The sequence below is a fragment of the Ambystoma mexicanum genome, unplaced genomic scaffold (genome assembly GCF_040938575.1).
Source record: "Ambystoma mexicanum isolate Mex_15411 unplaced genomic scaffold, UKY_AmexF1_1 Mex_scaf48, whole genome shotgun sequence".
Classification (NCBI taxonomy): Eukaryota; Metazoa; Chordata; class Amphibia; order Caudata; family Ambystomatidae; genus Ambystoma; species Ambystoma mexicanum.
The window spans coordinates 1,316,684-1,322,683 of NW_027182464.1; the positions used below are offsets into that span (position 1 = coordinate 1,316,684).

Here is a 6,000-nt window from a genome sequence, read left to right on the forward strand (position 1 = left end):
AGGAGCCTTTTACTTGTGAGTCCTCTTGACTGAATGAACAGCCCCGTCCCCTTCAATTTCTTGACTTGTACTTTTACAAGTGGCACGCTTCTTTTGTTTTTTTTTATCCCATTCTACCAAACTCAGTATTATCACTTTCCCCCTTGTTGTGCACTCCAGCGTAAACTGCTTTAAGGTGCTATTTGCAAATATCGCTCTGAACTACAGCTTTACTTGCTTCTGGGCCTTAATCTTTAAATGGGGCTGAGCAGTGTACTCCGGGTTTGGCTGCTTTTAGTTGGTTGATTTCTTTTTTGATTTCTGTAACTTTCAAACAGTCCCATTGTGAAATACCATTGCCACAATGTGCTGCAGTGCATGAAAACTTAAAATTAATGGTAGGGAGAGGGAGAGGGGCTGGGGGGAAGAGAGAGTGCGGGAGGGTGGGAGGGAGCGAGGGAAGGAGACAGGGAGGAGAGAGAGAGAAAACAAAGAAAATATGGTATTTGGGGGCTATGTATTTGCATGGAAAAGATTTTAGCCTTTTAATCAAGTGGAAAGGGGCTCTGTGGTTGGTATCTCAGCCTGTTGATGCTTTGTTGAGTTGCTTGGAACATGCAAGGAAGGAGACCTGAAGCACTCCCGACCAGGTTGCATGTCTCCAAGTTACTGAAATCCAACAGACCTCCTCCCTGTGCCACAAACTTCTGGGCACTGAGCTCTGCAGTTGTTCCCCACAGGTCGCCAAGTGTCCCAGATTTACTTTCTCAGAGTTGCTAGTTACTGCTACCCCACCTCGACCACTATATTTTCCCCAGATACTTGCTACTGTGGAGTAAGCAGGGCTAAGAGAGAGGGAGAGGGGGTGTGCCTATGCAAATCATCTGCCAGTATGCTTCCTGGGAGGTCATTCCATCTCACCATCTGACACCTGGGCAGCGGCAGGTAATTTGGAGAACAGACATATTCGGACAGGCCACAGAGCAAAAGCTGGGCCGTTGATTGAGGATCCCTTTAGCCATGTCTCCCTAAGTTACTGAGGTCCAGAAAAATTCCACCCTCAGCTCTTATAGAGAGGTCCTTGGCCGATCGTGGCCGATCAGGGTCGGGGGTGGGGGGACTGCACACTGCCTCACCTTTTCACTGCTTTCTACAGCGGTAATGCTTTTGCAGAAGGGGCCTGTACAAGTGATTTTGTCTGCGCTGTGGGAAAGTGACATTTATCCACTGACATTAACCAAATTACTTGTGCTGTTCAACGCACATACATGCATAGAAATCATGTTATGTTTTTTGGGGAAGGTCTAGAGGGTCCTGCTGATGATTTATTAAGCTGTCTGCTACTCTTGCTTTTACATAGTCTTCCCTGCCCAGGCATGTTTAAGGCATACTGTATGTCCCTCCATTACAATGAAAACTCTGTTGAAAGCACAGAGGTACATAGGAGTGGATCTGTTAAGAACTGAAACAAAAAGCCTGGAAAAATGTCGAAACGCGTAGGATTTGGACTTACAATTAAATGACTCACATTCAGATGTGCTATCCCTTGCCCCCCTGACCCCCTTTCCTTTTGTGTAATCCTTTTGTTCTCAGTAGGGTTTTCCAAAGTGGCTTTCAAATAAAAGATCATAGACCTGCATTTTGTGGCACACATGCCTCATATCCCGTTGCTCTTGATAAACTCACATCATCTCCCACCAATACAAGCTGTAAAAGATTTTCAGGGCTTAGCCAAGCAAACTAGACGCGGGTCGAAGGTTGAGCAATCCTTTAATCAGCAGCAAAGTTAACATTGAAATAAGCCTCAGAATCTCTTAAAGGATGGTCCAACATCTGTTGCTGGCAGTGCGCAATGGGGCAGCCTGGGTGCTGACACCTTAAGCCATCTCCTATTCTTGCCTTGTCCTTGATCCAGCCATGGGCCCACATGCACTCAGAGGTACAGAGTGTTTCTCATGTCTCTGGGTCTGCTGTGATGCTCTCACTCTTGCATCACCCAGCCATCGTGATGGGGAGAGGGGTGTCGATTTGCAAGCACCGTTGAGCATGAATCTTTTTATCTTTAAATATAATTGGCATTAAACCAAACCCTTTAGGACCAGATCAATAAAGCAGCAAAGAATGCTGATGTATTGCTGTTTGCCGCTTAATTCCATACCATCCGACATCTAAATGGTGTTTGGTCAAACGTTTGCCATATCAAATGTCCTTATGTTAAAGAGCAGAAAGTCCAGAGGTCCTAATCAATGGTTTGGTTGGCTCTCCCTTTGCGCTTGCCTTAAGGCGTCAGCCCGATTGCGCCCTGCAAGCAACCAGTGTTGGCCCATCCTTTAAGAGATTCTGAAGCTGATTTCAATGTTATTTTTGCTGCTGATTTAAGGATTGCTCAACCTTCGGCCCACGTCTAATTTCCTTGGCTATGCCCTTGACATCTTTTACAGCTTGTATTGGTGGGAGATGATGTGAGTTTATCAAGAGCAACGGGATATGAGGCATGTGGGCCATAAAAAACATGTCTAGGATCTTTTTTTATAAGAAAGTCTCTTTAAGTAGGGAACTTTGGACAACACTGCTGAGAGCAAAAGGATTACACAAAAGGTAAGCGGGTCAGTGGGTCAAGGGATAGCACATCTGACTGTGAGTCCGTTTATTGTAAGTCCAAATCCTACCTGTTTCAACATTTTTCCAGGCTTTTTGTTTCATTTCTTAACAGATCCATTCCTATGTACCTCAGCAAAACATGTACTAATATTGGAATGAAAATGGGAAAATAGAATTGGCCCCTGCTTCAAAGGATGACACGCACATTCGTAAAGCATTCACTATTTTTGGCACACGACAGGACAGAAACTTTCTTAATCTGCAAGTATTTATTTTTTAATACATCTTTTTTTAATGAAGATTGAAATTGTATTTTCATACATAATACACGACAACACAATACATTTTGGGCCAAATTCAACACTAATGCCTCGGGAGACTTTTACTTGTGAGTCCTATTGACTGAATGAACAGCCCCATCTCCTTCAATTTCTTGACTTGTACTTTTAGAAGTGGCACGCTGCTTTTGTTTTTTATCCCATTCTACCAAACTGAGTATTATCACTTTTCCTCTTGTTGTGCACTCCAGCGTCAACTGCTTTAAGGAGCTATTTGCAAACATCGCTCTGAACTACAGCTTTACTTGCTTCTAGGCCTTAATCTTTAATTGTGGCTTAGCAGTGTACTCCGGATTTGGCTGCTTTTAGTTGGTTAATTCTTTTTTTATTTCTGTAACTTTCAAACAGTCCCATTGTGAAATACCATTGTCACAATGTGCTGCAGTGCAGGAAAACTTAAAATGAATGGTAGGGAGGGGGGGGTTATGGGGGAGGGAGGGAGGAGAGAGAGACAGAGAGAGAGAAAACAAAGAAAATATGGTTTTCGGTGGCTATGTGTTTGCATGGAAAAGATTTTAGGCTTTTAATCATGTGGAAAGGGGCTCTGTGGCTGGCATGGCAGCCTGTTGATGCTTTGTTGAGTTGCTTGGAACATGCAAGGAAGGAGACCTGAAGCACTCCCGACCAGGTTGCATGTCTCCAAGTTACTGAAATCCCACAGACCTTCTCCCCGTGCCACAAAGTTCTGGGAGATGAGCTCTGCAGTTGTTCCCCACAAGTCGCCAAGCTCCCCAGATTTACTTTCTCAGAGTTGCTAGTTACTGCTACCCTACCTCGACCACTATATTTTGCCCAGATACTTGCTACTGTGGAGTAAGCAGGGGTAAGAAAGAGAGCGAGGGGGTTTGCCTATGCAAATCATCTGCCAGGATCCTACCTGGGAGGTCATTCCATCTCACCAGCTGACACCTGGGCAGCGGCAGGTAATTTGGAGAACAGATATATACGGACAGGCCACAAAGCAAAGGCTGAGCTGTTGATTGAGGATCCCTTTTGCCATGTCTCCCCAAGTTACAGAGGTCCAGAAAATTCCACCCTCAGCTCTCATAGAGAGGTCCTTGGCCGATCGTGGCCGATCAGAGGAGGGAAGTGTCGGAGGTGACTGCACACTGCCTCACCTTCACTGCTTTCTACAGTGGTAATGCTTTTGCAGAAGGGGCCTGTACAAGTGATTTTGTTCTGCGCTGTGGGAAAGTGACATTTATCCACTGACATTAACCAAACTACTTGCGCTGTTCAACGCACATGCATGCAGAGAAATAATGTTATGTTTTTTGGGGAAGATCTAGAGGGTCCTGCTGATGATTCTTTTAAGCTGTCTGCTACTCTTGCTTTTACATAGAGTCTTCCCTGCCCAGGAATGTTTAAGGTATACTGTATGTCCCTCCCTTACAATGAAAACTCTGTTGAAAGCACAGAGGTACATAGGAATGGATCTGTTAAGAAATGAGACAAAAAGCCTGGAAAATGTAGAAACAGGTAGTATTTGGACTTAGCACATTTGACTGTGAGTTAGTTTATTGTATCAGTTGACCCACTGACCCCCTTACCTTTTGTGTAATACTTTTGCTCTCAGTGGGGTTGCCCAAAGTTCCCTTCTTAAAGCGGCTTTCTTATAAAAAAATCCTAGACCTGCTTTTTGTGGCACACATGCCTCATATCCCGTTGCAGTTGATAAAGTCACATCATCTCCCACCAGTACAAGCTGTAAAAGATTTCCAGGGCTTATCCAAGCAAACTAGACGTGGGTCGAAGGTTGAGCAATCCTTAAATCAGCAGCAAAGTTAAAATTGAAATCAGCCTCAGAATCCTTTATAGGATGGTCCAACATCTGTTGCTTACAGGGCTCAATCGGACAGCCTCTGGTGCTGACTCCTTAAGCCACCTCCTGTTTTTGCCTTGTCCTTGATACAGCCATGGGCCCACATACACTCAGAGGTACCGAGTTTTTCTCATGTCTATTGGGTCTATTGTGATGCTCTCAGGCTTGTATGACCCAGCCATTGTGATGGGGAGGGGGTTTTCATTTTGCAAGCACCCTGGACCATTAATCTTTATATCTTTAAATATAATTGGCATTAAACTAAAACCCTTTAGGGCCAGATCAATACAGCAGCAAAGAATGCTTATTCGTTGTTGTTTGCCTCTTCATTTCATACCACCCGATATCTAAATGGTGTTTGGACTTTCTGCCCTCTGAAATAAGGACATTTGGTATGGCAAACCTTTGACCAGAGGTCCTAATCAATGGTTTGATTGACTCTCCCTTTGCGCTTGCTTCTGCAACACATGTACTAATATTGGAATGATAATGGGAAATTTAAATCGGCCCCTGCTCTAAAGGATGACACGCACATTCGTAAAGCATTCACTATTTTTGGAACATGACTGGACAGAAACTTTCTTAATTTGCAAGTGTTGATTTTTTAATAGATCTTTCTTTATTGAAGATTGAAATTGTATGTTCATTCATATTACACGACAACACAATGCATTTTGCGCCAAATTCAACACTAATGCCTCAGGAGCCTTTTACTTGTGAGTCCTCTTGACTGAATGAACAGCCCCGTCCCCTTCAATTTCTTGACTTGTACTTTTACAAGTGGCACGCTTCTTTTGTTTTTTTTTATCCCATTCTACCAAACTCAGTATTATCACTTTCCCCCTTGTTGTGCACTCCAGCGTAAACTGCTTTAAGGTGCTATTTGCAAATATCGCTCTGAACTACAGCTTTACTTGCTTCTGGGCCTTAATCTTTAAATGGGGCTGAGCAGTGTACTCCGGGTTTGGCTGCTTTTAGTTGGTTGATTTCTTTTTTGATTTCTGTAACTTTCAAACAGTCCCATTGTGAAATACCATTGCCACAATGTGCTGCAGTGCATGAAAACTTAAAATTAATGGTAGGGAGAGGGAGAGGGGCTGGGGGGAAGAGAGAGTGCGGGAGGGTGGGAGGGAGCGAGGGAAGGAGACAGGGAGGAGAGAGAGAGAAAACAAAGAAAATATGGTATTTGGGGGCTATGTATTTGCATGGAAAAGATTTTAGCCTTTTAATCAAGTGGAAAGGGGCTCTGTGGTTGGTATC

At 44.0% G+C, this 6,000-nt stretch overlaps 1 non-coding gene across 1 annotated transcript; it reads left to right on the plus strand.

Moving 5' to 3' along the window:
* Window positions 1–5,190: 5,190 nt before the first annotated feature.
* Window positions 5,191–5,297, plus strand: LOC138560803 (U6 spliceosomal RNA). The gene has a single exon (XR_011299269.1). It is a non-coding gene; the product is annotated as a U6 spliceosomal RNA (small nuclear RNA).
* The last annotated feature ends 703 nt before the right edge of the window (window positions 5,298–6,000 follow it).